This window comes from Amblyomma maculatum, chromosome 1, assembly GCF_055883805.1.
Source record: "Amblyomma maculatum isolate TAMU_Amacu chromosome 1, ASM5588380v1, whole genome shotgun sequence".
Lineage (NCBI taxonomy): Eukaryota > Metazoa > Arthropoda > Arachnida > Ixodida > Ixodidae > Amblyomma > Amblyomma maculatum.
The window spans coordinates 417,703,490-417,730,715 of NC_139344.1; the positions used below are offsets into that span (position 1 = coordinate 417,703,490).

The 27,226-nt window shown below is 47.6% G+C and overlaps 62 non-coding genes across 62 annotated transcripts; all 62 read left to right on the plus strand.

The window, feature by feature from the left end:
- The first annotated feature begins 70 nt into the window (after positions 1–70).
- On the plus strand, positions 71–143 carry TRNAV-AAC (transfer RNA valine (anticodon AAC)). Its single transcript has one exon. It is a non-coding gene; the product is annotated as a tRNA-Val (tRNA).
- A 335-nt stretch (positions 144–478) lies between these two features.
- TRNAV-AAC (transfer RNA valine (anticodon AAC)) lies at positions 479–551 on the plus strand. The gene has a single exon. It is a non-coding gene; the product is annotated as a tRNA-Val (tRNA).
- Positions 552–886: 335 nt separating this feature from the next.
- TRNAV-AAC (transfer RNA valine (anticodon AAC)) lies at positions 887–959 on the plus strand. Its single transcript has one exon. It is a non-coding gene; the product is annotated as a tRNA-Val (tRNA).
- Positions 960–1,294: 335 nt separating this feature from the next.
- Positions 1,295–1,367, plus strand: TRNAV-AAC (transfer RNA valine (anticodon AAC)). The gene has a single exon. It is a non-coding gene; the product is annotated as a tRNA-Val (tRNA).
- A 335-nt stretch (positions 1,368–1,702) lies between these two features.
- Positions 1,703–1,775, plus strand: TRNAV-AAC (transfer RNA valine (anticodon AAC)). Its single transcript has one exon. It is a non-coding gene; the product is annotated as a tRNA-Val (tRNA).
- A 335-nt stretch (positions 1,776–2,110) lies between these two features.
- On the plus strand, positions 2,111–2,183 carry TRNAV-AAC (transfer RNA valine (anticodon AAC)). The gene has a single exon. It is a non-coding gene; the product is annotated as a tRNA-Val (tRNA).
- A 335-nt stretch (positions 2,184–2,518) lies between these two features.
- TRNAV-AAC (transfer RNA valine (anticodon AAC)) lies at positions 2,519–2,591 on the plus strand. Its single transcript has one exon. It is a non-coding gene; the product is annotated as a tRNA-Val (tRNA).
- A 335-nt stretch (positions 2,592–2,926) lies between these two features.
- On the plus strand, positions 2,927–2,999 carry TRNAI-AAU (transfer RNA isoleucine (anticodon AAU)). The gene has a single exon. It is a non-coding gene; the product is annotated as a tRNA-Ile (tRNA).
- A 335-nt stretch (positions 3,000–3,334) lies between these two features.
- TRNAV-AAC (transfer RNA valine (anticodon AAC)) lies at positions 3,335–3,407 on the plus strand. Its single transcript has one exon. It is a non-coding gene; the product is annotated as a tRNA-Val (tRNA).
- Positions 3,408–3,742: 335 nt separating this feature from the next.
- On the plus strand, positions 3,743–3,815 carry TRNAV-AAC (transfer RNA valine (anticodon AAC)). Its single transcript has one exon. It is a non-coding gene; the product is annotated as a tRNA-Val (tRNA).
- A 335-nt stretch (positions 3,816–4,150) lies between these two features.
- Positions 4,151–4,223, plus strand: TRNAV-AAC (transfer RNA valine (anticodon AAC)). The gene has a single exon. It is a non-coding gene; the product is annotated as a tRNA-Val (tRNA).
- Positions 4,224–4,558: 335 nt separating this feature from the next.
- TRNAV-AAC (transfer RNA valine (anticodon AAC)) lies at positions 4,559–4,631 on the plus strand. Its single transcript has one exon. It is a non-coding gene; the product is annotated as a tRNA-Val (tRNA).
- Positions 4,632–4,976: 345 nt separating this feature from the next.
- TRNAV-AAC (transfer RNA valine (anticodon AAC)) lies at positions 4,977–5,049 on the plus strand. Its single transcript has one exon. It is a non-coding gene; the product is annotated as a tRNA-Val (tRNA).
- A 335-nt stretch (positions 5,050–5,384) lies between these two features.
- Positions 5,385–5,457, plus strand: TRNAV-AAC (transfer RNA valine (anticodon AAC)). The gene has a single exon. It is a non-coding gene; the product is annotated as a tRNA-Val (tRNA).
- A 335-nt stretch (positions 5,458–5,792) lies between these two features.
- On the plus strand, positions 5,793–5,865 carry TRNAV-AAC (transfer RNA valine (anticodon AAC)). Its single transcript has one exon. It is a non-coding gene; the product is annotated as a tRNA-Val (tRNA).
- Positions 5,866–6,199: 334 nt separating this feature from the next.
- TRNAV-AAC (transfer RNA valine (anticodon AAC)) lies at positions 6,200–6,272 on the plus strand. Its single transcript has one exon. It is a non-coding gene; the product is annotated as a tRNA-Val (tRNA).
- Positions 6,273–6,607: 335 nt separating this feature from the next.
- On the plus strand, positions 6,608–6,680 carry TRNAV-AAC (transfer RNA valine (anticodon AAC)). The gene has a single exon. It is a non-coding gene; the product is annotated as a tRNA-Val (tRNA).
- A 335-nt stretch (positions 6,681–7,015) lies between these two features.
- Positions 7,016–7,088, plus strand: TRNAV-AAC (transfer RNA valine (anticodon AAC)). Its single transcript has one exon. It is a non-coding gene; the product is annotated as a tRNA-Val (tRNA).
- Positions 7,089–7,423: 335 nt separating this feature from the next.
- Positions 7,424–7,496, plus strand: TRNAV-AAC (transfer RNA valine (anticodon AAC)). The gene has a single exon. It is a non-coding gene; the product is annotated as a tRNA-Val (tRNA).
- Positions 7,497–7,831: 335 nt separating this feature from the next.
- TRNAV-AAC (transfer RNA valine (anticodon AAC)) lies at positions 7,832–7,904 on the plus strand. The gene has a single exon. It is a non-coding gene; the product is annotated as a tRNA-Val (tRNA).
- Positions 7,905–8,239: 335 nt separating this feature from the next.
- On the plus strand, positions 8,240–8,312 carry TRNAV-AAC (transfer RNA valine (anticodon AAC)). Its single transcript has one exon. It is a non-coding gene; the product is annotated as a tRNA-Val (tRNA).
- A 335-nt stretch (positions 8,313–8,647) lies between these two features.
- On the plus strand, positions 8,648–8,720 carry TRNAV-AAC (transfer RNA valine (anticodon AAC)). Its single transcript has one exon. It is a non-coding gene; the product is annotated as a tRNA-Val (tRNA).
- Positions 8,721–9,053: 333 nt separating this feature from the next.
- Positions 9,054–9,127, plus strand: TRNAV-AAC (transfer RNA valine (anticodon AAC)). Its single transcript has one exon. It is a non-coding gene; the product is annotated as a tRNA-Val (tRNA).
- A 334-nt stretch (positions 9,128–9,461) lies between these two features.
- TRNAV-AAC (transfer RNA valine (anticodon AAC)) lies at positions 9,462–9,534 on the plus strand. Its single transcript has one exon. It is a non-coding gene; the product is annotated as a tRNA-Val (tRNA).
- Positions 9,535–9,869: 335 nt separating this feature from the next.
- TRNAV-AAC (transfer RNA valine (anticodon AAC)) lies at positions 9,870–9,942 on the plus strand. The gene has a single exon. It is a non-coding gene; the product is annotated as a tRNA-Val (tRNA).
- A 335-nt stretch (positions 9,943–10,277) lies between these two features.
- On the plus strand, positions 10,278–10,350 carry TRNAV-AAC (transfer RNA valine (anticodon AAC)). The gene has a single exon. It is a non-coding gene; the product is annotated as a tRNA-Val (tRNA).
- A 335-nt stretch (positions 10,351–10,685) lies between these two features.
- Positions 10,686–10,758, plus strand: TRNAV-AAC (transfer RNA valine (anticodon AAC)). The gene has a single exon. It is a non-coding gene; the product is annotated as a tRNA-Val (tRNA).
- A 335-nt stretch (positions 10,759–11,093) lies between these two features.
- Positions 11,094–11,166, plus strand: TRNAV-AAC (transfer RNA valine (anticodon AAC)). The gene has a single exon. It is a non-coding gene; the product is annotated as a tRNA-Val (tRNA).
- A 335-nt stretch (positions 11,167–11,501) lies between these two features.
- On the plus strand, positions 11,502–11,574 carry TRNAV-AAC (transfer RNA valine (anticodon AAC)). Its single transcript has one exon. It is a non-coding gene; the product is annotated as a tRNA-Val (tRNA).
- Positions 11,575–11,909: 335 nt separating this feature from the next.
- TRNAV-AAC (transfer RNA valine (anticodon AAC)) lies at positions 11,910–11,982 on the plus strand. The gene has a single exon. It is a non-coding gene; the product is annotated as a tRNA-Val (tRNA).
- Positions 11,983–12,317: 335 nt separating this feature from the next.
- Positions 12,318–12,390, plus strand: TRNAV-AAC (transfer RNA valine (anticodon AAC)). Its single transcript has one exon. It is a non-coding gene; the product is annotated as a tRNA-Val (tRNA).
- A 335-nt stretch (positions 12,391–12,725) lies between these two features.
- TRNAV-AAC (transfer RNA valine (anticodon AAC)) lies at positions 12,726–12,798 on the plus strand. The gene has a single exon. It is a non-coding gene; the product is annotated as a tRNA-Val (tRNA).
- Positions 12,799–13,133: 335 nt separating this feature from the next.
- On the plus strand, positions 13,134–13,206 carry TRNAV-AAC (transfer RNA valine (anticodon AAC)). Its single transcript has one exon. It is a non-coding gene; the product is annotated as a tRNA-Val (tRNA).
- Positions 13,207–13,541: 335 nt separating this feature from the next.
- Positions 13,542–13,614, plus strand: TRNAV-AAC (transfer RNA valine (anticodon AAC)). Its single transcript has one exon. It is a non-coding gene; the product is annotated as a tRNA-Val (tRNA).
- Positions 13,615–13,949: 335 nt separating this feature from the next.
- On the plus strand, positions 13,950–14,022 carry TRNAV-AAC (transfer RNA valine (anticodon AAC)). Its single transcript has one exon. It is a non-coding gene; the product is annotated as a tRNA-Val (tRNA).
- Positions 14,023–14,765: 743 nt separating this feature from the next.
- On the plus strand, positions 14,766–14,838 carry TRNAV-AAC (transfer RNA valine (anticodon AAC)). Its single transcript has one exon. It is a non-coding gene; the product is annotated as a tRNA-Val (tRNA).
- A 335-nt stretch (positions 14,839–15,173) lies between these two features.
- Positions 15,174–15,246, plus strand: TRNAV-AAC (transfer RNA valine (anticodon AAC)). Its single transcript has one exon. It is a non-coding gene; the product is annotated as a tRNA-Val (tRNA).
- Positions 15,247–15,581: 335 nt separating this feature from the next.
- On the plus strand, positions 15,582–15,654 carry TRNAV-AAC (transfer RNA valine (anticodon AAC)). The gene has a single exon. It is a non-coding gene; the product is annotated as a tRNA-Val (tRNA).
- A 335-nt stretch (positions 15,655–15,989) lies between these two features.
- TRNAV-AAC (transfer RNA valine (anticodon AAC)) lies at positions 15,990–16,062 on the plus strand. The gene has a single exon. It is a non-coding gene; the product is annotated as a tRNA-Val (tRNA).
- A 743-nt stretch (positions 16,063–16,805) lies between these two features.
- TRNAV-AAC (transfer RNA valine (anticodon AAC)) lies at positions 16,806–16,878 on the plus strand. The gene has a single exon. It is a non-coding gene; the product is annotated as a tRNA-Val (tRNA).
- A 335-nt stretch (positions 16,879–17,213) lies between these two features.
- Positions 17,214–17,286, plus strand: TRNAV-AAC (transfer RNA valine (anticodon AAC)). Its single transcript has one exon. It is a non-coding gene; the product is annotated as a tRNA-Val (tRNA).
- Positions 17,287–17,621: 335 nt separating this feature from the next.
- On the plus strand, positions 17,622–17,694 carry TRNAV-AAC (transfer RNA valine (anticodon AAC)). The gene has a single exon. It is a non-coding gene; the product is annotated as a tRNA-Val (tRNA).
- Positions 17,695–18,029: 335 nt separating this feature from the next.
- TRNAV-AAC (transfer RNA valine (anticodon AAC)) lies at positions 18,030–18,102 on the plus strand. The gene has a single exon. It is a non-coding gene; the product is annotated as a tRNA-Val (tRNA).
- A 335-nt stretch (positions 18,103–18,437) lies between these two features.
- Positions 18,438–18,510, plus strand: TRNAV-AAC (transfer RNA valine (anticodon AAC)). The gene has a single exon. It is a non-coding gene; the product is annotated as a tRNA-Val (tRNA).
- A 335-nt stretch (positions 18,511–18,845) lies between these two features.
- Positions 18,846–18,918, plus strand: TRNAV-AAC (transfer RNA valine (anticodon AAC)). Its single transcript has one exon. It is a non-coding gene; the product is annotated as a tRNA-Val (tRNA).
- Positions 18,919–19,661: 743 nt separating this feature from the next.
- TRNAV-AAC (transfer RNA valine (anticodon AAC)) lies at positions 19,662–19,734 on the plus strand. The gene has a single exon. It is a non-coding gene; the product is annotated as a tRNA-Val (tRNA).
- Positions 19,735–20,069: 335 nt separating this feature from the next.
- TRNAV-AAC (transfer RNA valine (anticodon AAC)) lies at positions 20,070–20,142 on the plus strand. The gene has a single exon. It is a non-coding gene; the product is annotated as a tRNA-Val (tRNA).
- A 335-nt stretch (positions 20,143–20,477) lies between these two features.
- On the plus strand, positions 20,478–20,550 carry TRNAV-AAC (transfer RNA valine (anticodon AAC)). The gene has a single exon. It is a non-coding gene; the product is annotated as a tRNA-Val (tRNA).
- Positions 20,551–21,293: 743 nt separating this feature from the next.
- Positions 21,294–21,366, plus strand: TRNAV-AAC (transfer RNA valine (anticodon AAC)). Its single transcript has one exon. It is a non-coding gene; the product is annotated as a tRNA-Val (tRNA).
- Positions 21,367–21,701: 335 nt separating this feature from the next.
- Positions 21,702–21,774, plus strand: TRNAV-AAC (transfer RNA valine (anticodon AAC)). Its single transcript has one exon. It is a non-coding gene; the product is annotated as a tRNA-Val (tRNA).
- Positions 21,775–22,109: 335 nt separating this feature from the next.
- Positions 22,110–22,182, plus strand: TRNAV-AAC (transfer RNA valine (anticodon AAC)). The gene has a single exon. It is a non-coding gene; the product is annotated as a tRNA-Val (tRNA).
- A 335-nt stretch (positions 22,183–22,517) lies between these two features.
- TRNAV-AAC (transfer RNA valine (anticodon AAC)) lies at positions 22,518–22,590 on the plus strand. Its single transcript has one exon. It is a non-coding gene; the product is annotated as a tRNA-Val (tRNA).
- Positions 22,591–22,925: 335 nt separating this feature from the next.
- TRNAV-AAC (transfer RNA valine (anticodon AAC)) lies at positions 22,926–22,998 on the plus strand. The gene has a single exon. It is a non-coding gene; the product is annotated as a tRNA-Val (tRNA).
- Positions 22,999–23,333: 335 nt separating this feature from the next.
- On the plus strand, positions 23,334–23,406 carry TRNAV-AAC (transfer RNA valine (anticodon AAC)). Its single transcript has one exon. It is a non-coding gene; the product is annotated as a tRNA-Val (tRNA).
- A 335-nt stretch (positions 23,407–23,741) lies between these two features.
- On the plus strand, positions 23,742–23,814 carry TRNAV-AAC (transfer RNA valine (anticodon AAC)). Its single transcript has one exon. It is a non-coding gene; the product is annotated as a tRNA-Val (tRNA).
- Positions 23,815–24,149: 335 nt separating this feature from the next.
- Positions 24,150–24,222, plus strand: TRNAV-AAC (transfer RNA valine (anticodon AAC)). The gene has a single exon. It is a non-coding gene; the product is annotated as a tRNA-Val (tRNA).
- Positions 24,223–24,557: 335 nt separating this feature from the next.
- Positions 24,558–24,630, plus strand: TRNAV-AAC (transfer RNA valine (anticodon AAC)). The gene has a single exon. It is a non-coding gene; the product is annotated as a tRNA-Val (tRNA).
- Positions 24,631–24,965: 335 nt separating this feature from the next.
- TRNAV-AAC (transfer RNA valine (anticodon AAC)) lies at positions 24,966–25,038 on the plus strand. The gene has a single exon. It is a non-coding gene; the product is annotated as a tRNA-Val (tRNA).
- A 335-nt stretch (positions 25,039–25,373) lies between these two features.
- TRNAV-AAC (transfer RNA valine (anticodon AAC)) lies at positions 25,374–25,446 on the plus strand. Its single transcript has one exon. It is a non-coding gene; the product is annotated as a tRNA-Val (tRNA).
- A 335-nt stretch (positions 25,447–25,781) lies between these two features.
- Positions 25,782–25,854, plus strand: TRNAV-AAC (transfer RNA valine (anticodon AAC)). The gene has a single exon. It is a non-coding gene; the product is annotated as a tRNA-Val (tRNA).
- A 335-nt stretch (positions 25,855–26,189) lies between these two features.
- On the plus strand, positions 26,190–26,262 carry TRNAV-AAC (transfer RNA valine (anticodon AAC)). The gene has a single exon. It is a non-coding gene; the product is annotated as a tRNA-Val (tRNA).
- Positions 26,263–26,597: 335 nt separating this feature from the next.
- TRNAV-AAC (transfer RNA valine (anticodon AAC)) lies at positions 26,598–26,670 on the plus strand. Its single transcript has one exon. It is a non-coding gene; the product is annotated as a tRNA-Val (tRNA).
- The last annotated feature ends 556 nt before the right edge of the window (positions 26,671–27,226 follow it).

Genomic DNA, 27,226 nt, shown 5'->3' on the forward strand with positions numbered 1-27,226 from the left:
CCTTAAAATTGTCTGTATGCTGCATGTGAAGAGCGATGTCATGATTCGAGTCGCAAAACCCGTTCGTCCTGTGCTTGTGGTGTAGTGGTTATCACATCCGCCTAACACGCGGAAGGTCCCAGGTTCGATCCCTGGCAGGCACAGTAAGCTTTTTTGAATCTGCATTTAACCTCAGTTATGTCGAGGAAATGTACTGCATTTTACTGGGTCATCCCTTTTGAGTTTCCACTCACTTAAATTGAGCACGTAGTAGCAGTTCAACGAGCGTGACTCGAAACGGCGCAGCACGGAGGTCAAGGGGAAGGTTCATTCAATGCGACACGTAAGTAACTGCATCACAATAGGCGGACAAAATCACTAGGGAGCGTTACAACATGGGCGCAGTCTCCCTTGCCACGAATAAAGAAACCTTAAAATTGTCTGTATGCTGCATGTGAAGAGCGATGTGATGATTCGAGTCGCAAAACCCGTTCGTCCTGTGCTTGTGGTGTAGTGGTTATCATATCCGCCTAACACGCGGAAGGTCCCAGGTTCGATCCCTGGCAGGCACAGTAAGCTTTTTTGAATCTGCACTTAACCTCAGTTATGTCGAGGAAATGTACTGCATTTTTCTGGGTCATCCCTTTTGAGTTTCCACTCACTTAAAATGAGCACGTAGTAGCAGTTAAACGAGCGTGACTCGAAACGGCGCAGCACGGAGGTCAAGGGGAAGGTTCATTCAATGCGACACGTAAGTAACTGCATCACAATAGGCGGACAAAATCACTAGGGAGCGTTACAACATGGGCGCAGTCTCCCTTGCCACGAATAAAGAAACCTTAAAATTGTCTGTATGCTGCATGTGAAGAGCGATGTGATGATTCGAGTCGCAAAACCCATTCGTGCTGTGCTTGTGGTGTAGTGGTTATCACATCCGCCTAACACGCGGAAGGTCCCAGGTTCGATCCCTGGCAGGCACAGTAAGCTTTTTTGAATCTGCATTTAACCTCAGTTATGTCGAGGAAATGTACTGCATTTTACTGGGTCATCCCTTTTGAGTTTCCGCTCACTTAAAATGAGCACGTAGTAGCAGTTCAACGAGCGTGACTCGAAACGGCGCAGCACGGAGGTCAAGGGGAAGGTTCATTCAATGCGACACGTAAGTAACTGCATCACAATAGGCGGACAAAATCACTAGGGAGCGTTACATCATGGGCGCAGTCTCCCTTGCCACGAATAAAGAAACCTTAAAATTGTCTGTATGCTGCATGTGAAGAGTAATGTGATGATCCGAGTCGCAAAACCCGTTCGTCCTGTGCTTGTTGTGTAGTGGTTATCACATCCGCCTAACACGCGGAAGGTCCCAGGTTCGATCCCTGGCAGGCACAGTAAGCTTTTTTGAATCTGCATTTAACCTCAGTTATGTCGAGGAAATGTACTGCATTTTACTGGGTCATCCCTTTTGAGTTTCCACTCACTTAAAATGAGCACGTAGTAGCAGTTCAACGAGCGTGACTCGAAACGGCGCAGCACGGAGGTCAAGTTGAAGGTTCATTCAATGCGACACGTAAGTAACTGCATCACAATAGGCGGACAAAATCACTAGGGAGCGTTACAACATGGGCGCAGTCTCCCTTGCCACGAATAAAGAAACCTTAAAATTGTCTGTATGCTGCATGTGAAGAGCGATGTGATGATTCGAGTCGCAAAATCCGTTTGTCCTGTGCTTGTGGTGTAGTGGTTATCACATCCGCCTAACACGCGGAAGGTCCCAGGTTCGATCCCTGGCAGGCACAGTAAGCTTTTTTGAATCTGCATTTAACCTCAGTTATGTCGAGGAAATGTACTGCATTTTACTGGGTCCTCCCTTTTGAGTTTCCACTCACTTAAATTGAGCACGTAGTAGCAGTTCAACGAGCGTGACTCGAAACGGCGCAGCACGGAGGTCAAGGGGAAGGTTCATTCAATGCGACACGTAAGTAACTGCATCACAATAGGCGGACAAAATCACTAGGGAGTGTTACAACATGGGCGCAGTCTCCCTTGCCACGAATAAAGAAACCTTAAAATTGTCTGCATGCTGCATGTGAAGACCGATGTGATGATTCGAGTCGCAAAACCCGTTCGTCCTGTGCTTGTGGTGTAGTGGTTATCACATCCGCCTAACACGCGGAAGGTCCCAGGTTCGATCCCTGGCAGGCACAGTAAGCTTTTTTGAATCTGCATTTAACCTCAGTTATGTCGAGGAAATGTACTGCATTTTACTGGGTCATCCCTTTTGAGTTTCCACTCACTTAAATTGAGCACGTAGTAGCAATTCAACGAGCGTGACTAGAAACGGCGCAGCACGGAGATCAAGGGGAAGGTTCATTCAATGCGACACGTAAGTAACTGCAACACAATAGGCGGACAAAATCACTAGGGAGCGTTACAACATGGGCGCAGTCTCCCTTTTCACGAATAAAGAAACCTTAAAATTGTCTGCATGCTGCATGTGAAGAGCGATGTGATGATTCGAGTCGCTAAACCCGTTCGTCCTGTGCTTGTGGTGTAGTGGTTATCACATCCGCCTAACACGCGGAAGGTCCCAGGTTCGATCCCTGGCAGGCACAGTAAGCTTTTTTGAATCTGCATTTAACCTCAGTTATGTCGAGGAAATGTACTGCATTTTACTGGGTCATCCCTTTTGAGTTTCCACTCACTTAAATTGAGCACGTAGTAGCAGTTCAACGAGCGTGACTCGAAACGGCGCAGCGCGGAGGTCAAGGGGAAGGTTCATTCAATGCGACACGTAAGTAACTGCATCACAATAGGCGGACAAAATCACTAGGGAGCGTTACATCATGGGCGCAGTCTCCCTTGCCACGAATAAAGAAACCTTAAAATTGTCTGTATGCTGCATGTGAAGAGCGATGTGATGATTCGAGTCGCAAAACCCGTTCGTCCTGTGCTTGTGGTGTAGTGGTTATCACATCCGCCTAATACGCGGAAGGTCCCAGGTTCGATCCCAGGCAGGCACAGTAAGCTTTTTTGAATCTGCATTTAACCTCAGTTATGTCGAGGAAATGTACTGCATTTTACTGGGTCATCCCTTTTGAGTTTCCACTCACTTAAAATGAGCACGTAGTAGCAGTTCAACGAGCGTGACTCGAAACGGCGCAGTACGGAGGTCAAGGGGAAGGTTCATTCAATGCGACACGTAAGTAACTGCATCACAATAGGCGGACAAAATCACTAGGGAGCGTTGCAACATGGGCGCAGTCTCCCTTGCCACGAATAAAGAAACCTTAAAATTGTCTGTATGCTGCATGTGAAGAGCGATGTGATGATTCGAGTCGCAAAAGCCATTCGTCCTGTGCTTGTGGTGTAGTGGTTATCACATCCGCCTAACACGCGGAAGGTCCCAGGTTCGATCCCTGGCAGGCACAGTAAGCTTTTTTGAATCTGCATTTATCCTCAGTTATGTCGAGGAAATGTACTGCATTTTACTGGGTCATCCCTTTTGAGTTTCCACTCACTTAAAATGAGCACGTAGTAGCAGTTCAACGAGCGTGACTCGAAACGGCGCAGCACGGAGGTCAAGGGGAAGGTTCATTCAATGCGACACGTAAGTAACTGCATCACAATAGGCGGACAAAATCACTAGGGAGCGTTACATCATGGGCGCAGTCTCCCTTGCCACGAATAAAGAAACCTTAAAATTGTCTGTATGCTGCATGTGAAGAGTGATGTGATGATTCGAGTCGCAAAACCCGTTCGTCCTGTGCTTGTGGTGTAGTGGTTATCACATCCGCCTAACACGCGGAAGGTCCCAGGTTCGATCCCTGGCAGGCACAGTAAGCTTTTTTGAATCTGCATTTAACCTCAGTTATGTCGAGGAAATGTACTGCATTTTACTGGGTCATCCCTTTTGAGTTTCCACTCACTTAAAATGAGCACGTAGTAGCAGTTCAACGAGCGTGACTCGAAACGGCGCAGCACGGAGGTCAAGGGGAAGGTTCATTCAATGCGACACGTATGTAACTGCATCACAATAGGCGGACAAAATCACTAGGGAGCGTTACAACATGGGCGCAGTCTCCCTTGCCACGAATAAAGAAACCTTAAAATTGTCTGTATGCTGCATGTGAAGAGCGATGTGATGATTCGAGTCGCAAAACCCGTTCGTCCTGTGCTTGTGGTGTAGTGGTTATCACATCCGCCTAACACGCGGAAGGTCCCAGGTTCGATCCCTGGCAGGCACAGTAAGCTTTTTTGAATCTGCATTTAACCTCAGTTATGTCGAGGAAATGTACTGCATTTTACTGGGTCATCCCTTTTGAGTTTCCACTCACTTAAAATGAGCACGTAGTAGCAGTTCAACGAGCGTGAATCGAAACGGCGCAGCACGGAGGTCAAGGGGAAGGTTCATTCAATGCGACACGTATGTAACTGCATCACAATAGGCGGACAAAATCACTAGGGAGCGTTACAACATGGGCGCAGTCTCCCTTGCCACGAATAAAGAAACCTTAAAATTGTCTGTAGGCTGCATGTGAAGAGCGATGTGATGATTCGAGTCGCAAAACCCGTTCGTCCTGTGCTTGTGGTGTAGTGGTTATCACATCCGCCTAACACGCGGAAGGTCCCAGGTTCGATCCCTGGCAGGCACAGTAAGCTTTTTTGAATGTGCATTTAACCTCAGTTATGTCGAGGAAATGTACTGCATTTTACTGGGTCATCCCTTTTGAGTTTCCACTCACTTAAAATGAGCACGTAGTAGCAGTTCAACGAGCGTGACTCGAAGCACGCACTCGAAGCGCAGCACGGAGGTCAAGGGGAAGGTTCATTCAATGCGACACGTATGTAACTGCATCACAATAGGCGGACAAAATCACTAGGGAGCGTTACAACATGGGCGCAGTCTCCCTTGCCACGAATAAAGAAACCTTAAAATTGTCTGTATGCTGCATGTGAAGAGCGATGTGATGATTCGAGTCGCAAAACCCGTTCGTCCTGTGCTTGTGGTGTAGTGGTTATCACATCCGCCTAACACGCGGAAGGTCCCAGGTTCGATCCCTGGCAGGCACAGTAAGCTTTTTTGAATCTGCATTTAACCTCATTTATGTCGAGGAAATGTACTGCATTTTACTGGGTCATCCCTTTTGAGTTTCCACTCACTTAAAATGAGCACGTAGTAGCAGTTCAACGAGCGTGACTCGAAACGGCGCAGCACGGAGGTCAAGGGGAAGGTTCATTCAATGCAACACGTATGTAACTGCATCACAATAGGCGGACAAAATCACTAGGGAGCGTTACAACATGGGCGCAGTCTCCCTTGCCACGAATAAAGAAACCTTAAAATTGTCTGTATGCTGCATGTGAAGAGCGATGTGATGATTCGAGTCGCAAAACCCGTTCGTCCTCTGCTTGTGGTGTAGTGGTTATCATATCCGCCTAACACGCGGAAGGTCCCAGGTTCGATCCCTGGCAGGCACAGTAAGCTTTTTTGAATCTGCATTTAACCTCAGTTATGTCGAGGAAATGTACTGCATTTTTCTGGGTCATCCCTTTTGAGTTTCCACTCACTTAAAATGAGCACGTAGTAGCAGTTAAACGAGCGTGACTCGAAACGGCGCAGCACGGAGGTCAAGGGGAAGGTTCATTCAATGCGACACGTAAGTAACTGCATCACAATAGGCGGACAAAATCACTAGGGAGCGTTACAACATGGGCGCAGTCTCCCTTGCCACGAATAAAGAAACCTTAAAATTGTCTGTATGCTGCATGTGAAGAGCGATGTGATGATTCGAGTCGCAAAACCCATTCGTCCTGTGCTTGTGGTGTAGTGGTTATCACATCCGCCTAACACGCGGAAGGTCCCAGGTTCGATCCCTGGCAGGCACATAAGGTTTTTTGAATCTGCATTTAACCTCAGTTATGTCGAGGAAATGTACTGCATTTTACTGGGTCATCCCTTTTGAGTTTCCACTCACTTAAAATGAGCACGTAGTAGCAGTTCAACGAGCGTGACTCGAAACGGCGCAGCACGGAGGTCAAGGGGAAGGTTCATTCAATGCGACACGTATGTAACTGCATCACAATAGGCGGACAAAATCACTAGGGAGCGTTACAACATGGGCGCAGTCTCCCTTGCCACGAATAAAGAAACCTTAAAATTGTCTGTATGCTGCATGTGAAGAGCGATGTGATGATTCGAGTCGCAAAACCCGTTCGTCCTGTGCTTGTGGTGTAGTGGTTATCACATCCGCCTAACACGCGGAAGGTCCCAGGTTCGATCCCTGGCAGGCACAGTAAGCTTTTTTGAATCTGCATTTATCCTCAGTTATGTCGAGGAAATGTACTGCATTTTACTGGGTCATCCCTTTTGAGTTTCCACTCACTTAAAATGAGCACGTAGTAGCAGTTCAACGAGCGTGACTCGAAACGGCGCAGCACGGAGGTCAAGGGGAAGGTTCATTCAATGCGACACGTAAGTAACTGCATCACAATAGGCGGACAAAATCACTAGGGAGCGTTACATCATGGGCGCAGTCTCCCTTGCCACGAATAAAGAAACCTTAAAATTGTCTGTATGCTGCATGTGAAGAGTGATGTGATGATTCGAGTCGCAAAACCCGTTCGTCCTGTGCTTGTGGTGTAGTGGTTATCACATCCGCCTAACACGCGGAAGGTCCCAGGTTCGATCCCTGGCAGGCACAGTAAGCTTTTTTGAATCTGCATTTAACCTCAGTTATGTCGAGGAAATGTACTGCATTTTACTGGGTCATCCCATTTGAGTTTCCACTCACTTAAATTGAGCACGTAGTAGCAGTTCAACGAGCGTGACTCGAAACGGCGCAGCACGGAGGTCAAGGGGAAGGTTCATTCAATGCGACACGTAAGTAACTGCATCACAATAGGCGGACAAAATCACTAGGGAGCGTTACAACATGGGCGCAGTCTCCCTTGCCACGAATAAAGAAACCTTAAAATTGTCTGTATGCTGCATGTGAAGAGCGATGTGATGATTCGAGTCGCAAAAGCCATTCGTCCTGTGCTTGTGGTGTAGTGGTTATCACATCCGCCTAACACGCGGAAGGTCCCAGGTTCGATCCCTGGCAGGCACAGTAAGCTTTTTTGAATCTGCATTTTTCCTCAGTTATGTCGAGGAAATGTACTGCATTTTACTGGGTCATCCCTTTTGAGTTTCCACTCACTTAAAATGAGCACGTAGTAGCAGTTCAACGAGCGTGACTCGAAACGGCGCCGCACGGAGGTCAAGGGGAAGGTTCATTCAATGCGACACGTAAGTAACTGCATCACAATAGGCGGACAAAATCACTAGGGAGCGTTACATCATGGGCGCAGTCTCCCTTGCCACGAATAAAGAAACCTTAAAATTGTCTGTATGCTGCATGTGAAGAGTGATGTGATGATTCGAGTCGCAAAACCCGTTCGTCCTGTGCTTGTGGTGTAGTGGTTATCACATCCGCCTAACACGCGGAAGGTCCCAGGTTCGATCCCTGGCAGGCACAGTAAGCTTTTTTGAATCTGCATTTAACCTCAGTTATGTCGAGGAAATGTACTGCATTTTACTGGGTCATCCCTTTTGAGTTTCCACTCACTTAAAATGAGCACGTAGTAGCAGTTCAACGAGCGTGACTCGAAACGGCGCAGCACGGAGGTCAAGGGGAAGGTTCATTCAATGCGACACGTATGTAACTGCATCACAATAGGCGGACAAAATCACTAGGGAGCGTTACAACATGGGCGCAGTCTCCCTTGCCACGAATAAAGAAACCTTAAAATTGTCTGTATGCTGCATGTGAAGAGCGATGTGATGATTCGAGTCGCAAAACCCGTTCGTCCTGTGCTTGTGGTGTAGTGGTTATCACATCCGCCTAACACGCGGAAGGTCCCAGGTTCGATCCCTGGCAGGCACAGTAAGCTTTTTTGAATCTGCATTTAACCTCAGTTATGTCGAGGAAATGTACTGCATTTTACTGGGTCATCCCTTTTGAGTTTCCACTCACTTAAAATGAGCACGTAGTAGCAGTTCAACGAGCGCGACTCGAAACGGCGCAGCACGGAGGTCAAGGGGAAGGTTCATTCAATGCGACACGTAAGTAACTGCATCACAATAGGCGGACAAAATCACTAGGGAGCGTTACATCATGGGCGCAGTCTCCCTTGCCACGAATAAAGAAACCTTAAAATTGTCTGTATGCTGCATGTGAAGAGCGATGTGATGATTCGAGTCGCAAAACCCGTTCGTCCTGTGCTTGTGGTGTAGTGGTTATCACATCCGCCTAACACGCGGAAGGTCCCAGGTTCGATCCCTGGCAGGCACAGTAAGCTTTTTTGAATCTGCATTTAACCTCAGTTATGTCGAGGAAATGTACTGCATTTTACTGGGTCATCCCTTTTGAGTTTCCACTCACTTAAAATGAGCACGTAGTAGCAGTTCAACGAGCGCGACTCGAAACGGCGCAGCACGGAGGTCAAGGGGAAGGTTCATTCAATGCGACACGTAAGTAACTGCATCACAATAGGCGGACAAAATCACTAGGGAGCGTTACATCATGGGCGCAGTCTCCCTTGCCACGAATAAAGAAACCTTAAAATTGTCTGTATGCTGCATGTGAAGAGTGATGTGATGATTCGAGTCGCAAAACCCGTTCGTCCTGTGCTTGTGGTGTAGTGGTTATCACATCCGCCTAACACGCGGAAGGTCCCAGGTTCGATCCCTGGCAGGCAGAGTAAGCTTTTTTGAATCTGCATTTAACCTCAGTTATGTCGAGGAAATGTACAGCATTTCTGGGTCATCCCATTTGAGTTTCCACTCACTTAAATTGAGCACGTAGTAGGAGTTCAACGAGCGTGACTCGAAACGGCGCAGCACGGAGGTCAAGGGGAAGGTTCATTCAATGCGACACGTAAGTAACTGCATCACAATAGGCGGACAAAATCACTAGGGAGCGTTACAACATGGGCGCAGTCTCCCTTGCCACGAATAAAGAAACCTTAAAATTGTCTGTATGCTGCATGTGAAGAGCGATGTGATGATTCGAGTCGCAAAACCCGTTCGTCCTTGGCTTGTGGTGTAGTGGTTATCACATCCGCCTAACACGCGGAAGGTCCCAGGTTCGATCCCTGGCAGGCACAGTAAGCTTTTTTGAATCTGCATTTATCCTCAGTTATGTCGAGGAAATGTACTGCATTTTACTGGGTCATCCCTTTTGAGTTTCCACTCACTTAAAATGAGCACGTAGTAGCAGTTCAACGAGCGTGACTCGAAACGGCGCAGCACGGAGGTCAAGGGGAAGGTTCATTCAATGCGACACGTAAGTAACTGCATCACAATAGGCGGACAAAATCACTAGGGAGCGTTACATCATGGGCGCAGTCTCCCTTGCCACGAATAAAGAAACCTTAAAATTGTCTGTATGCTGCATGTGAAGAGTGATGTGATGATTCGAGTCGCAAAACCCGTTCGTCCTGTGCTTGTGGTGTAGTGGTTATCACATCCGCCTAACACGCGGAAGGTCCCAGGTTCGATCCCTGGCAGGCACAGTAAGCTTTTTTGAATCTGCATTTAACCTCAGTTATGTCGAGGAAATGTACTGCATTTTACTGGGTCATCCCATTTGAGTTTCCACTCACTTAAATTGAGCACGTAGTAGCAGTTCAACGAGCGTGACTCGAAACGGCGCAGCACGGAGGTCAAGGGGAAGGTTCATTCAATGCGACACGTAAGTAACTGCTTCACAATAGGCGGACAAAATCACTAGGGAGCGTTACAACATGGGCGCAGTCTCCCTTGCCACGAATAAAGAAACCTTAAAATTGTCTGTATGCTGCATGTGAAGAGCGATGTGATGATTCGAGTCGCAAAAGCCATTCGTCCTGTGCTTGTGGTGTAGTGATTATCACATCCGCCTAACACGCGGAAGGTCCCAGGTTCGATCCCTGGCAGGCACAGTAAGCTTTTTTGAATCTGCATTTATCCTCAGTTATGTCGAGGAAATGTACTGCATTTTACTGGGTCATCCCTTTTGAGTTTCCACTCACTTAAAATGAGCACGTAGTAGCAGTTCAACGAGCGTGACTCGAAACGGCGCAGCACGGAGGTCAAGGGGAAGGTTCATTCAATGCGACACGTAAGTAACTGCATCACAATAGGCGGACAAAATCACTAGGGAGCGTTACATCATGGGCGCAGTCTCCCTTGCCACGAATAAAGAAACCTTAAAATTGTCTGTATGCTGCATGTGAAGAGTGATGTGATGATTCGAGTCGCATAACCCGTTCGTCCTGTGATTGTGGTGTAGTGGTTATCACATCCGCCTAACACGCGGAAGGTCCCAGGTTCGATCCCTGGCAGGCACAGTAAGCTTTTTTGAATCTGCATTTAACCTCAGTTATGTCGAGGAAATGTACTGCATTTTACTGGGTCATCCCTTTTGAGTTTCCACTCACTTAAAATGAGCACGTAGTAGCAGTTCAACGAGCGTGACTCGAAACGGCGCAGCACGGAGGTCAAGGGGAAGGTTCATTCAATGCGACACGTATGTAACTGCATCACAATAGGCGGACAAAATCACTAGGGAGCGTTACAACATGGGCGCAGTCTCCCTTGCCACGAATAAAGAAACCTTAAAATTGTCTGTATGCTGCATGTGAAGAGCGATGTGATGATTCGAGTCGCAAAACCCGTTCGTCCTGTGCTTGTGGTGTAGTGGTTATCACATCCGCCTAACACGCGGAAGGTCCCAGGTTCGATCCCTGGCAGGCACAGTAAGCTTTTTTGAATCTGCATTTAACCTCAATTATGTCGAGGAAATGTACTGCATTTTACTGGGTCATCCCTTTTGAGTTTCCACTCACTTAAAATGAGCACGTAGTAGCAGTTCAACGAGCGTGACTCGAAACGGCGCAGCACGGAGGTCAAGGGGAAGGTTCATTCAATGCGACACGTAAGTAACTGCATCACAATAGGCGGACAAAATCACTAGGGAGCGTTATATCATGGGCGCAGTCTCCCTTGCCACGAATAAAGAAACCTTAAAATTGTCTGTATGCTGCATGTGAAGAGTGATGTGATGATTCGAGTCGCAAAACCCGTTCGTCCTGTGCTTGTGGTGTAGTGGTTATCACATCCGCCTAACACGCGGAAGGTCCCAGGTTCGATCCCTGGCAGGCACAGTAAGCTTTTTTGAATCTGCATTTAACCTCAGTTATGTCGAGGAAATGTACTGCATTTTACTGGGTCATCCCATTTGAGTTTCCACTCACTTAAATTGAGCACGTAGTAGGAGTTCAACGAGCGTGACTCGAAACGGCGCAGCACGGAGGTCAAGGGGAAGGTTCATTCAATGCGACACGTAAGTAACTGCATCACAATAGGCGGACAAAATCACTAGGGAGCGTTACAACATGGGCGCAGTCTCCCTTGCCACGAATAAAGAAACCTTAAAATTGTCTGTATGCTGCATGTGAAGAGCGATGTGATGATTCGAGTCGCAAAAGCCATTCGTCCTGTGCTTGTGGTGTAGTGGTTATCACATCCGCCTAACACGCGGAAGGTCCCAGGTTCGATCCCTGGCAGGCACAGTAAGCTTTTTTGAATCTGCATTTATCCTCAGTTATGTCGAGGAAATGTACTGCATTTTACTGGGTCATCCCTTTTGAGTTTCCACTCACTTTAAATGAGCACGTAGTAGCAGTTCAACGAGCGTGACTCGAAACGGCGCAGCACGGAGGTCAAGGGGAAGGTTCATTCAATGCGACACGTAAGTAACTGCATCACAATAGGCGGACAAAATCACTAGGGAGCGTTACATCATGGGCGCAGTCTCCCTTGCCACGAATAAAGAAACCTTAAAATTGTCTGTATGCTGCATGTGAAGAGTGATGTGATGATTCGAGTCGCAAAACCCGTTCGTCCTGTGCTTGTGGTGTAGTGGTTATCACATCCGCCTAACACGCGGAAGGTCCCAGGTTCGATCCCTGGCAGGCACAGTAAGCTTTTTTGAATCTGCATTTAACCTCAGGTATGTCGAGGAAATGTACTGCATTTTACTGGGTCATCCCTTTTGAGTTTCCACTCACTTAAAATGAGCACGTAGTAGCAGTTCAACGAGCGTGACTCGAAACGGCGCTGCACGGAGGTCAAGGGGAAGGTTCACTCAATGCGACACGTATGTAACTGCATCACAATAGGCGGACAAAATCACTAGGGAGCGTTACAACATGGGCGCAGTCTCCCTTGCCACGAATAAAGAAACCTTAAAATTGTCTGTATGCTGCATGTGAAGAGCGATGTGATGATTCGAGTCGCAAAACCCGTTCGTCCTGTGCTTGTGGTGTAGTGGTTATCACATCCGCCTAACACGCGGAAGGTCCCAGGTTCGATCCCTGGCAGGCACAGTAAGCTTTTTTGAATCTGCATTTAACCTCAGTTATGTCGAGGAAATGTACTGCATTTTACTGGGTCATCCCTTTTGAGTTTCCACTCACTTAAAATGAGCACGTAGTAGCAGTTCAACGAGCGTGACTCGAAACGGCGCAGCACGGAGGTCAAGGGGAAGGTTCATTCAATGCGACACGTATGTAACTGCATCACAATAGGCGGACAAAATCACTAGGGAGCGTTACAACATGGGCGCAGTCTCCCTTGCCACGAATAAAGAAACCTTAAAATTGTCTGTATGCTGCATGTGAAGAGCGATGTGATGATTCGAGTCGCAAAACCCGTTCGTCCTGTGCTTGTGGTGTAGTGGTTATCACATCCGCCTAACACGCGGAAGGTCCCAGGTTCGATCCCTGGCAGGCACAGTAAGCTTTTTTGAATGTGCATTTAACCTCAGTTATGTCGAGGAAATGTACTGCATTTTACTGGGTCATCCCTTTTGAGTTTCCACTCACTTAAAATGAGCACGTAGTAGCAGTTCAACGAGCGTGACTCGAAACGGCGCAGCACGGAGGTCAAGGGGAAGGTTCATTCAATGCGACACGTATGTAACTGCATCACAATAGGCGGACAAAATCACTAGGGAGCGTTACAACATGGGCGCAATCTCCCTTGCCACGAATAAAGAAACCTTAAAATTGTCTGTATGCTGCATGTGAAGAGCGATGTGATGATTCGAGTCGCAAAACCCGTTCGTCCTGTGCTTGTGGTGTAGTGGTTATCACATCCGCCTAACACGCGGAAGGTCCCAGGTTCGATCCCTGGCAGGCACAGTAAGCTTTTTTGAATCTGCATTTAACCTCAGTTATGTCGAGGAAATGTACTGCATTTTACTGGGTCATCCCTTTTGAGTTTCCACTCACTTAAAATGAGCACGTAGTAGCAGTTCAACGAGCGTGACTCGAAACGGCGCAGCACGGAGGTCAAGGGGAAGGTTCATTCAATGCGACACGTATGTAACTGCATCACAATAGGCGGACAAAATCACTAGGGAGCGTTACAACATGGGCGCAGTCTCCCTTGCCACGAATAAAGAAACCTTAAAATTGTCTGTATGCTGCATGTGAAGAGCGATGTGATGATTCGAGTCGCAAAACCCGTTCGTCCTGTGCTTGTGGTGTAGTGGTTATCACATCCGTATAACACGCGGAAGGTCCCAGGTTCGATCCCAGGCAGGCACAGTAAGCTTTTTTGAATCTGCATTTAACCTCAGTTATGTCGAGGAAATGTACTGCATTTTACTGGGTCATCCCTTTTGAGTTTCCACTCACTTAAAATGAGCACGTAGTAGCAGTTCAACGAGCGCGACTCGAAACGGCGCAGCACGGAGGTCAAGGGGAAGGTTCATTCAATGCGACACGTAAGTAACTGCATCACAATAGGCGGACAAAATCACTAGGGAGCGTTACAACATGGGCGCAGTCTCCCTTGCCACGAATAAAGAAACCTTAAAATTGTCTGTATGCTGCATGTGAAGAGCGATGTCATGATTCGAGTCGCAAAACCCGTTCGTCCTGTGCTTGTGGTGAAGTGGTTATCACATCCGCCTAACACGCGGAAGGTCCCAGGTTCGATCCCTGGCAGGCACAGTAAGCTTTTTTGAATCTGCATTTAACCTCAGTTATGTCGAGGAAATGTACTGCATTTTACTGGGTCATCCCATTTGAGTTTCCACTCACTTAAATTGAGCACGTAGTAGCAGTTCAACGAGCGTGACTCGAAACGGCGCAGCACGGAGGTCAAGGGGAAGGTTCATTCAATGCGACACGTAAGTAACTGCATCACAATAGGCGGACAAAATCACTAGGGAGCGTTACAACATGGGCGCAGTCTCCCTTGCCACGAATAAAGAAACCTTAAAATTGTCTGTATGCTGCATGTGAAGAGCGATGTGATGATTCGAGTCGCAAAACCCGTTCGTCCTGTGCTTGTGGTGTAGTGGTTATCACATCCGTATAACACGCGAAAGGTCCCAGGTTCGATCCCAGGCAGGCACAGTAAGCTTTTTTGAATCTGCATTTAACCTCAGTTATGTCGAGGAAATGTACTGCATTTTACTGGGTCATCCCTTTTGAGTTTCCACTCACTTAAAATGAGCACGTAGTAGCAGTTCAACGAGCGCGACTCGAAACGGCGCAGCACGGAGGTCAAGGGGAAGGTTCATTCAATGCGACACGTAAGTAACTGCAACACAATAGGCGGACAAAATCACTTGGGAGCGTTACAACATGGGCGCAGTCTCCCTTGCCACGAATAAAGAAACCTTAAAATTGTCTGTATGCTGCATGTGAAGAGCGATGTTATGATTCGAGTCGCAAAACCCGTTCGTCCTGTGCTTGTGGTGTAGTGGTTATCACATCCGCCTAACACGCGGAAGGTCCCAGGTTCGATCCCTGGCAGGCACAGTAAGCTTTTTTGAATGTGCATTTAACCTCAGTTATGTCGAGGAAATGTACTGCATTTTACTGGGTCATCCCTTTTGAGTTTCCACTCACTTAAAATGAGCACGTAGTAGCAGTTCAACGAGCGTGACTCGAAACGGCGCAGCACGGAGGTCAAGGGGAAGGTTCATTCAATGCGACATGTATGTAACTGCATCACAATAGGCGGACAAAATCACTAGGGAGCGTTACAACATGGGCGCAATCTCCCTTGCCACGAATAAAGAAACCTTAAAATTGTCTGTATGCTGCATGTGAAGAGCGATGTGATGATTCGAGTCGCAAAACCCGTTCGTCCTGTGCTTGTGGTGTAGTGGTTATCACATCCGCCTAACACGCGGAAGGTCCCAGGTTCGATCCCTGGCAGGCACAGTAAGCTTTTTTGAATCTGCATTTAACCTCAGTTATGTCGAGGAAATGTACTGCATTTTACTGGGTCATCCCTTTTGAGTTTCCACTCACTTAAAATGAGCACGTAGTAGCAGTTCAACGAGCGTGACTCGAAACGGCGCAGCACGGAGGTCAAGGGGAAGGTTCATTCAATGCGACACGTATGTAACTGCATCACAATAGGCGGACAAAATCACTAGGGAGCGTTACAACATGGGCGCAGTCTCCCTTGCCACGAATAAAGAAACCTTAAAATTGTCTGTATGCTGCATGTGAAGAGCGATGTGATGATTCGAGTCGCAAAACCCGTTCGTCCTGTGCTTGTGGTGTAGTGGTTATCACATCCGTATAACACGCGGAAGGTCCCAGGTTCGATCCCTGGCAGGCACAGTAAGCTTTTTTGAATCTGCATTTAACCTCAGTTATGTCGAGGAAATGTACTGCATTTTACTGGGTCATCCCTTTTGAGTTTCCACTCACTTAAAATGAGCACGTAGTAGCAGTTCAACGAGCGCGACTCGAAACGGCGCAGCACGGAGGTCAAGGGGAAGGTTCATTCAATGCGACACGTAAGTAACTGCATCACAATAGGCGGACAAAATCACTAGGGAGCGTTACAACATGGGCGCAGTCTCCCTTGCCACGAATAAAGAAACCTTAAAATTGTCTGTATGCTGCATGTGAAGAGCGATGTCATGATTCGAGTCGCAAAACCCGTTCGTCCTGTGCTTGTGGTGAAGTGGTTATCACATCCGCCTAACACGCGGAAGGTCCCAGGTTCGATCCCTGGCAGGCACAGTAAGCTTTTTTGAATCTGCATTTAACCTCAGTTATGTCGAGGAAATGTACTGCATTTTACTGGGTCATCCCATTTGAGTTTCCACTCACTTAAATTGAGCACGTAGTAGCAGTTCAACGAGCGTGACTCGAAACGGCGCAGCACGGAGGTCAAGGGGAAGGTTCATTCAATGCGACACGTAAGTAACTGCATCACAATAGGCGGACAAAATCACTAGGGAGCGTTACAACATGGGCGCAGTCTCCCTTGCCACGAATAAAGAAACCTTAAAATTGTCTGTATGCTGCATGTGAAGAGCGATGTGATGATTCGAGTCGCAAAACCCGTTCGTCCTGTGCTTGTGGTGTAGTGGTTATCACATCCGTATAACACGCGAAAGGTCCCAGGTTCGATCCCAGGCAGGCACAGTAAGCTTTTTTGAATCTGCATTTAACCTCAGTTATGTCGAGGAAATGTACTGCATTTTACTGGGTCATCCCTTTTGAGTTTCCACTCACTTAAAATGAGCACGTAGTAGCAGTTCAACGAGCGCGACTCGAAACGGCGCAGCACGGAGGTCAAGGGGAAGGTTCATTCAATGCGACACGTAAGTAACTGCAACACAATAGGCGGACAAAATCACTTGGGAGCGTTACAACATGGGCGCAGTCTCCCTTGCCACGAATAAAGAAACCTTAAAATTGTCTGCATGCTGCATGTGAAGAGCGATGTGATGATTCGAGCCGCAAAACCCGTTCGTCCTGTGCTTGTGGTGTAGTGGTTATCACATCCGCCTAACACGCGGAAGGTCCCAGGTTCGATCCCTGGCAGGCACAGTAAGCTTTTTTGAATCTGCATTTAACCTCAGTTATGTCGAAGAAATGTACTGCATTTTACTGGGTCATCCCTTTTGAGTTTCCACTCACTTAAATTGAGCACGTAGTAGCAGTTCAACGAGCGTGACTCGAAACGGCGCAGCACGGAGGTCAAGGGGAAGGTTCATTCAATGCGACACGTAAGTAACTGCATCACAATAGGCGGACAAAATCACTAGGGAGCGTTACAACATGGGCGCAGTCTCCCTTGCCACGAATAAAGAAACCTTAAAATTGTCTGTATGCTGCATGTGAAGAGCGATGTGATGATTCGAGTCGCAAAACCCGTTCGTCCTGTGCTTGTGGTGTAGTGGTTATCATATCCGCCTAACACGCGGAAGGTCCCAGGTTCGATCCCTGGCAGGCACAGTAAGCTTTTTTGAATCTGCATTTAACCTCAGTTATGTCGAGGAAATGTACTGCATTTTTCTGGGTCATCCCTTTTGAGTTTCCACTCACTTAAAATGAGCACGTAGTAGCAGTTAAACGAGCGTGACTCGAAACGGCGCAGCACGGAGGTCAAGGGGAAGGTTCATTCAATGCGACACGTAAGTAACTGCATCACAATAGGCGGACAAAATCACTAGGGAGCGTTACAACATGGGCGCAGTCTCCCTTGCCACGAATAAAGAAACCTTAAAATTGTCTGTATGCTGCATGTGAAGAGCGATGTGATGATTCGAGTCGCAAAACCCATTCGTCCTGTGCTTGTGGTGTAGTGGTTATCACATCCGCCTAACACGCGGAAGGTCCCAGGTTCGATCCCTGGCAGGCACAGTAAGCTTTTTTGAATCTGCATTTAACCTCAGTTATGTCGAGGAAATGTACTGCATTTTACTGGGTCATCCCTTTTGAGTTTCCACTCACTTAAAATGAGCACGTAGTAGCAGTTCAACGAGCGTGACTCGAAACGGCGCAGCACGGAGGTCAAGGGGAAGGTTCATTCAATGCGACACGTAAGTAACTGCATCACAATAGGCGGACAAAATCACTAGGGAACGTTACAACATGGGCGCAGTCTCCCTTGCCACGAATAAAGAAACCTTAAAATTGTCTGTATGCTGCATGTGAAGAGCGATGTGATGATTCGAGTCGCGAAATCCGTTTGTCCTGTGCTTGTGGTGTAGTGGTTATCACATCCGCCTAACACGCGGAAGGTCCCAGGTTCGATCCCTGGCAGGCACAGTAAGCTTTTTTGAATCTGCATTTAACCTCAGTTATGTCGAGGAAATGTACTGCATTTTACTGGGTCCTCCCTTTTGAGTTTCCACTCACTTAAATTGAGCACGTAGTAGCAGTTCAACGAGCGTGACTCGAAACGGCGCAGCACGGAGGTCAAGGGGAAGGTTCATTCAATGCGACACGTAAGTAACTGCATCACAATAGGCGGACAAAATCACTAGGGAGTGTTACAACATGGGCGCAGTCTCCCTTGCCACGAATAAAGAAACCTTAAAATTGTCTGCGTGCTGCATGTGAAGACCGATGTGATGATTCGAGTCGCAAAACCCGTTCGTCCTGTGCTTGTGGTGTAGTGGTTATCACATCCGCCTAACACGCGGAAGGTCCCAGGTTCGATCCCTGGCAGGCACAGTAAGCTTTTTTGAATCTGCATTTATCCTCAGTTATGTCGAGGAAATGTACTGCATTTTACTGGGTCATCCCTTTTGAGTTTCCACTCACTTAAAATGAGCACGTAGTAGCAGTTCAACGAGCGCGACTCGAAACGGCACAGCACGGAGATCAAGGGGAAGGTTCATTCAATGCGACACGTAAGTAACTGCATCACAATAGGCGGACAAAATCACTAGGGAGTGTTACAACATGGGCGCAGTCTCCCTTGCCACGAATAAAGAAACCTTAAAATTGTCTGCGTGCTGCATGTGAAGACCGATGTGATGATTCGAGTCGCAAAACCCGTTCGTCCTGTGCTTGTGGTGAAGTGGTTATCACATCCGCCTAACACGCGGAAGGTCCCAGGTTCGATCCCTGGCAGGCACAGTAAGCTTTTTTGAATCTGCATTTAACCTCAGTTATGTCGAGGAAATGTACTGCATTTTACTGGGTCATCCCATTTGAGTTTCCACTCACTTAAGTAGAGCACGTAGTAGCAGTTCAACGAGCGTGTTTCGAAACGGCGCAGCACGGAGGTCAAGGGGAAGGTTCATTCAATGCGACACGTAAGTAACTGCATCACAATAGGCGGACAAAATCACTAGGGAGCGTTACAACATGGGCGCAGTCTCCCTTGCCACGAATAAAGAAACCTTAAAATTGTCTGTATGCTGCATGTGAAGAGCGATGTGATGATTCGAGTCGCAAAACCCGTTCGTCCTGTGCTTGTGGTGTAGTGGTTATCACATCCGTATAACACGCGAAAGGTCCCAGGTTCGATCCCAGGCAGGCACAGTAAGCTTTTTTGAATCTGCATTTAACCTCAGTTATGTCGAGGAAATGTACTGCATTTTACTGGGTCATCCCTTTTGAGTTTCCACTCACTTAAAATGAGCACGTAGTAGCAGTTCAACGAGCGCGACTCGAAACGGCGCAGCACGGAGGTCAAGGGGAAGGTTCATTCAATGCGACACGTAAGTAACTGCAACACAATAGGCGGACAAAATCACTTGGGAGCGTTACAACATGGGCGCAGTCTCCCTTGCCACGAATAAAGAAACCTTAAAATTGTCTGCATGCTGCATGTGAAGAGCGATGTGATGATTCGAGCCGCAAAACCCGTTCGTCCTGTGCTTGTGGTGTAGTGGTTATCACATCCGCCTAACACGCGGAAGGTCCCAGGTTCGATCCCTGGCAGGCACAGTAAGCTTTTTTGAATCTGCATTTAACCTCAGTTATGTCGAAGAAATGTACTGCATTTTACTGGGTCATCCCTTTTGAGTTTCCACTCACTTAAATTGAGCACGTAGTAGCAGTTCAACGAGCGTGACTCGAAACGGCGCAGCACGGAGGTCAAGGGGAAGGTTCATTCAATGCGACACGTAAGTAACTGCATCACAATAGGCGGACAAAATCACTAGGGAGTGTTACAACATGGGCGCAGTCTCCCTTGCCACGAATAAAGAAACCTTAAAATTGTCTGCGTGCTGCATGTGAAGACCGATGTGATGATTCGAGTCGCAAAACCCGTTCGTCCTGTGCTTGTGGTGTAGTGGTTATCACATCCGCCTAACACGCGGAAGGTCCCAGGTTCGATCCCTGGCAGGCACAGTAAGCTTTTTTGAATCTGCATTTATCCTCAGTTATGTCGAGGAAATGTACTGCATTTTACTGGGTCATCCCTTTTGAGTTTCCACTCACTTAAAATGAGCACGTAGTAGCAGTTCAACGAGCGCGACTCGAAACGGCACAGCACGGAGATCAAGGGGAAGGTTCATTCAATGCGACACGTAAGTAACTGCATCACAATAGGCGGACAAAATCACTAGGGAGTGTTACAACATGGGCGCAGTCTCCCTTGCCACGAATAAAGAAACCTTAAAATTGTCTGCGTGCTGCATGTGAAGACCGATGTGATGATTCGAGTCGCAAAACCCGTTCGTCCTGTGCTTGTGGTGAAGTGGTTATCACATCCGCCTAACACGCGGAAGGTCCCAGGTTCGATCCCTGGCAGGCACAGTAAGCTTTTTTGAATCTGCATTTAACCTCAGTTATGTCGAGGAAATGTACTGCATTTTACTGGGTCATCCCATTTGAGTTTCCACTCACTTAAGTAGAGCACGTAGTAGCAGTTCAACGAGCGTGTTTCGAAACGGCGCAGCACGGAGGTCAAGGGGAAGGTTCATTCAATGCGACACGTAAGTAACTGCATCACAATAGGCGGACAAAATCACTAGGGAGCGTTACAACATGGGCGCAGTCTCCCTTGCCACGAATAAAGAAACCTTAAAATTGTCTGTATGCTGCATGTGAAGAGCGATGTGATGATTCGAGTCGCAAAACCCGTTCGTCCTGTGCTTGTGGTGTAGTGGTTATCACATCCGTATAACACGCGAAAGGTCCCAGGTTCGATCCCAGGCAGGCACAGTAAGCTTTTTTGAATCTGCATTTAACCTCAGTTATGTCGAGGAAATGTACTGCATTTTACTGGGTCATCCCTTTTGAGTTTCCACTCACTTAAAATGAGCACGTAGTAGCAGTTCAACGAGCGCGACTCGAAACGGCGCAGCACGGAGGTCAAGGGGAAGGTTCATTCAATGCGACACGTAAGTAACTGCAACACAATAGGCGGACAAAATCACTTGGGAGCGTTACAACATGGGCGCAGTCTCCCTTGCCACGAATAAAGAAACCTTAAAATTGTCTGCATGCTGCATGTGAAGAGCGATGTGATGATTCGAGCCGCAAAACCCGTTCGTCCTGTGCTTGTGGTGTAGTGGTTATCACATCCGCCTAACACGCGGAAGGTCCCAGGTTCGATCCCTGGCAGGCACAGTAAGCTTTTTTGAATCTGCATTTAACCTCAGTTATGTCGAAGAAATGTACTGCATTTTACTGGGTCATCCCTTTTGAGTTTCCACTCACTTAAATTGAGCACGTAGTAGCAGTTCAACGAGCGTGACTCGAAACGGCGCAGCACGGAGGTCAAGGGGAAGGTTCATTCAATGCGACACGTAAGTAACTGCATCACAATAGGCGGACAAAATCACTAGGGAGCGTTACAACATGGGCGCAGTCTCCCTTGCCACGAATAAAGAAACCTTAAAATTGTCTGTATGCTGCATGTGAAGAGCGATGTGATGATTCGAGTCGCAAAACCCGTTCGTCCTGTGCTTGTGGTGTAGTGGTTATCATATCCGCCTAACACGCGGAAGGTCCCAGGTTCGATCCCTGGCAGGCACAGTAAGCTTTTTTGAATCTGCATTTAACCTCAGTTATGACGAGGAAATGTACTGCATTTTTCTGGGTCATCCCTTTTGAGTTTCCACTCACTTAAAATGAGCACGTAGTAGCAGTTAAACGAGCGTGACTCGAAACGGCGCAGCACGGAGGTCAAGGGGAAGGTTCATTCAATGCGACACGTAAGTAACTGCATCACAATAGGCGGACAAAATCACTAGGGAGCGTTACAACATGGGCGCAGTCTCCCTTGCCACGAATAAAGAAACCTTAAAATTGTCTGTATGCTGCATGTGAAGAGCGATGTGATGATTCGAGTCGCAAAACCCATTCGTCCTGTGCTTGTGGTGTAGTGGTTATCACATCCACCTAACACGCGGAAGGTCCCAGGTTCGATCCCTGGCAGGCACAGTAAGCTTTTTTGAATCTGCATTTAACCTCAGTTATGTCGAGGAAATGTACTGCATTTTACTGGGTCATCCCTTTTGAGTTTCCACTCACTTAAAATGAGCACGTAGTAGCAGTTCAACGAGCGTGACTCGAAACGGCGCAGCACGGAGGTCAAGGGGAAGGTTCATTCAATGCGACACGTAAGTAACTGCATCACAATAGGCGGACAAAATCACTAGGGAGCGTTACAACATGGGCGCAGTCTCCCTTGCCACGAATAAAGAAACCTTAAAATTGTCTGTATGCTGCATGTGAAGAGCGATGTGATGATTCGAGTCGCGAAATCCGTTTGTCCTGTGCTTGTGGTGTAGTGGTTATCACATCCGCCTAACACGCGGAAGGTCCCAGGTTCGATCCCTGGCAGGCACAGTAAGCTTTTTTGAATCTGCATTTAACCTCAGTTATGTCGAGGAAATGTACTGCATTTTACTGGGTCCTCCCTTTTGAGTTTCGACTCACTTAAATTGAGCACGTAGTAGCAGTTCAACGAGCGTGACTCGAAACGGCGCAGCACGGAGGTCAAGGGGAAGGTTCATTCAATGCGACACGTAAGTAACTGCATCACAATAGGCGGACAAAATCACTAGGGAGTGTTACAACATGGGCGCAGTCTCCCTTGCCACGAATAAAGAAACCTTAAAATTGTCTGCGTGCTGCATGTGAAGACCGATGTGATGATTCGAGTCGCAAAACCCGTTCGTCCTGTGCTTGTGGTGTAGTGGTTATCACATCCGCCTAACACGCGGAAGGTCCCAGGTTCGATCCCTGGCAGGCACAGTAAGCTTTTTTGAATCTGCATTTAACCTCAGTTATGTCGAGGAAATGTACTGCATTTTACTGGGTCATCCCTTTTGAGTTTCCACTCACTTAAAATGAGCACGTAGTAGCAGTTCAACGAGCGTGACTCGAAACGGCGCAGCACGGAGGTCAAGGGGAAGGTTCATTCAATGCGACACGTATGTAACTGCATCACAATAGGCGGACAAAATCACTAGGGAGCGTTACAACATGGGCGCAGTCTCCCTTGCCACGAATAAAGAAACCTTAAAATTGTCTGTATGCTGCATGTGAAGAGCGATGTGATGATTCGAGTCGCAAAACCCGTTCGTCCTGTGCTTGTGGTGTAGTGGTTATCACATCCGCCTAACACGCGGAAGGTCCCAGGTTCGATCCCTGGCAGGCACAGTAAGCTTTTTTGAATCTGCATTTAACCTCAATTATGTCGAGGAAATGTACTGCATTTTACTGGGTCATCCCTTTTGAGTTGCCACTCACTTAAAATGAGCACGTAGTAGCAGTCCAACGAGCGTGACTCGAAACGGCGCAGCACGGAGGTCAAGGGGAAGGTTCATTCAATGCGACACGTAAGTAACTGCATCACAATAGGCGGACAAAATCACTAGGGAGCGTTACATCATGGGCGCAGTCTCCCTTGCCACGAATAAAGAAACCTTAAAATTGTCTGTATGCTGCATGTGAAGAGTGATGTGATGATTCGAGTCGCAAAACCCGTTCGTCCTGTGCTTGTGGTGTAGTGGTTATCACATCCGCCTAACACGCGGAAGGTCCCAGGTTCGATCCCTGGCAGGCACAGTAAGCTTTTTTGAATCTGCATTTAACCTCAGTTATGTCGAGGAAATGTACTGCATTTTACTGGGTCATCCCATTTGAGTTTCCACTCACTTAAATTGAGCACGTAGTAGGAGTTCAACGAGCGTGACTCGAAACGGCGCAGCACGGAGGTCAAGGGGAAGGTTCATTCAATGCGACACGTAAGTAACTGCATCACAATAGGCGGACAAAATCACTAGGGAGCGTTACAACATGGGCGCAGTCTCCCTTGCCACGAATAAGGAAACCTTAAAATTGTCTGTATGCTGCATGTGAAGAGCGATGTGATGATTCGAGTCGCAAAAGCCATTCGTCCTGTGCTTGTGGTGTAGTGGTTATCACATCCGCCTAACACGCGGAAGGTCCCAGGTTCGATCCCTGGCAGGCACAGTAAGCTTTTTTGAATCTGCATTTATCCTCAGTTATGTCGAGGAAATGTACTGCATTTTACTGGGTCATCCCTTTTGAGTTTCCACTCACTTTAAATGAGCACGTAGTAGCAGTTCAACGAGCGTGACTCGAAACGGCGCAGCACGGAGGTCAAGGGGAAGGTTCATTCAATGCGACACGTAAGTAACTGCATCACAATAGGCGGACAAAATCACTAGGGAGCGTTACATCATGGGCGCAGTCTTCCTTGCCACGAATAAAGAAACCTTAAAATTGTCTGTATGCTGCATGTGAAGAGTGATGTGATGATTCGAGTCGCAAAACCCGTTCGTCCTGTGCTTGTGGTGTAGTGGTTATCACATCCGCCTAACACGCGGAAGGTCCCAGGTTCGATCCCTGGCAGGCACAGTAAGCTTTTTTGAATCTGCATTTAACCTCAGGTATGTCGAGGAAATGTACTGCATTTTACTGGGTCATCCCTTTTGAGTTTCCACTCACTTAAAATGAGCACGTAGTAGCAGTTCAACGAGCGTGACTCGAAACGGCGCTGCACGGAGGTCAAGGGGAAGGTTCATTCAATGCGACACGTATGTAACTGCATCACAATAGGCGGACAAAATCACTAGGGAGCGTTACAACATGGGCGCAGTCTCCCTTGCCACGAATAAAGAAACCTTAAAATTGTCTGTATGCTGCATGTGAAGAGCGATGTGATGGTTCGAGTCGCAAAACCCGTTCGTCCTGTGCTTGTGGTGTAGTGGTTATCACATCCGCCTAACACGCGGAAGGTCCCAGGTTCGATCCCTGGCAGGCACAGTAAGCTTTTTTGAATCTGCATTTAACCTCAGTTATGTCGAGGAAATGTACTGCATTTTACTGGGTCATCCCTTTTGAGTTTCCACTCACTTAAAATGAGCACGTAGTAGCAGTTCAACGAGCGTGACTCGAAACGGCGCAGCACGGAGGTCAAGGGGAAGGTTCATTCAATGCGACACGTATGTAACTGCATCACAATAGGCGGACAAAATCACTAGGGAGCGTTACAACATGGGCGCAGTCTCCCTTGCCACGAATAAAGAAACCTTAAAATTGTCTGTATGCTGCATGTGAAGAGCGATGTGATGATTCGAGTCGCAAAACCCGTTCGTCCTGTGCTTGTGGTGTAGTGGTTATCACATCCGCCTAACACGCGGAAGGTCCCAGGTTCGATCCCTGGCAGGCACAGTAAGCTTTTTTGAATGTGCATTTAACCTCAGTTATGTCGAGGAAATGTACTGCATTTTACTGGGTCATCCCTTTTGAGTTTCCACTCACTTAAAATGAGCACGTAGTAGCAGTTCAACGAGCGTGACTCGAAACGGCGCAGCACGGAGGTCAAGGGGAAGGTTCATTCAATGCGACACGTATGTAACTGCATCACAATAGGCGGACAAAATCACTAGGGAGCGTTACAACATGGGTGCAGTCTCCCTTGCCACGAATAAAGAAACCTTAAAATTGTCTGTATGCTGCATGTGAAGAGCGATGTGATGATTCGAGTCGCAAAACCCGTTCGTCCTGTGCTTGTGGTGTAGTGGTTATCACATCCGCCTAACACGCGGAAGGTCCCAGGTTCGATCCCTGGCAGGCACAGTAAGCTTTTTTGAATCTGCATTTAACCTCAGTTATGTCGAGGAAATGTACTGCATTTTACTGGGTCATCCCTTTTGAGTTTCCACTCACTTAAAATGAGCACGTAGTAGCAGTTCAACGAGCGTGACTCGAAACGGCGCAGCACGGAGGTCAAGGGGAAGGTTCATTCAATGCGACACGTATGTAACTGCATCACAATAGGCGGACAAAATCACTAGGGAGCGTTACAACATGGGCGCAGTCTCCCTTGCCACGAATAAAGAAACCTTAAAATTGTCTGTATGCTGCATGTGAAGAGCGATGTGATGATTCGAGTCGCAAAACCCGTTCGTCCTGTGCTTGTGGTGTAGTGGTTATCACATCCGTATAACACGCGGAAGGTCCCAGGTTCGATCCCAGGCAGGCACAGTAAGCTTTTTTGAATCTGCATTTAACCTCAGTTATGTCGAGGAAATGTACTGCATTTTACTGGGTCATCCCTTTTGAGTTTCCACTCACTTAAAATGAGCACGTAGTAGCAGTTCAACGAGCGCGACTCGAAACGGCGCAGCACGGAGGTCAAGGGGAAGGTTCATTCAATGCGACACGTAAGTAACTGCATCACAATAGGCGGACAAAATCACTAGGGAGCGTTACAACATGGGCGCAGTCTCCCTTGCCACGAATAAAGAAACCTTAAAATTGTCTGTATGCTGCATGTGAAGAGCGATGTCATGATTCGAGTCGCAAAACCCGTTCGTCCTGTGCTTGTGGTGAAGTGGTTATCACATCCGCCTAACACGCGGAAGGTCCCAGGTTCGATCCCTGGCAGGCACAGTAAGCTTTTTTGAATCTGCATTTAACCTCAGTTATGTCGAGGAAATGTACTGCATTTTACTGGGTCATCCCATTTGAGTTTCCACTCACTTAAATTGAGCACGTAGTAGCAGTTCAACGAGCGTGTTTCGAAACGGCGCAGCATCGGAGGTCAAGGGGAAGGTTCATTCAATGCGACACGTAAGTAACTGCATCACAATAGGCGGACAAAATCACTAGGGAGCGTTACAACATGGGCGCAGTCTCCCTTGCCACGAATAAAGAAACCTTAAAATTGTCTGTATGCTGCATGTGAAGAGCGATGTGATGATTCGAGTCGCAAAACCCGTTCGTCCTGTGCTTGTGGTGTAGTGGTTATCACATCCGTATAACACGCGAAAGGTCCCAGGTTCGATCCCAGGCAGGCACAGTAAGCTTTTTTGAATCTGCATTTAACCTCAGTTATGTCGAGGAAATGTACTGCATTTTACTGGGTCATCCCTTTTGAGTTTCCACTCACTTAAAATGAGCACGTAGTAGCAGTTCAACGAGCGCGACTCGAAACGGCGCAGCACGG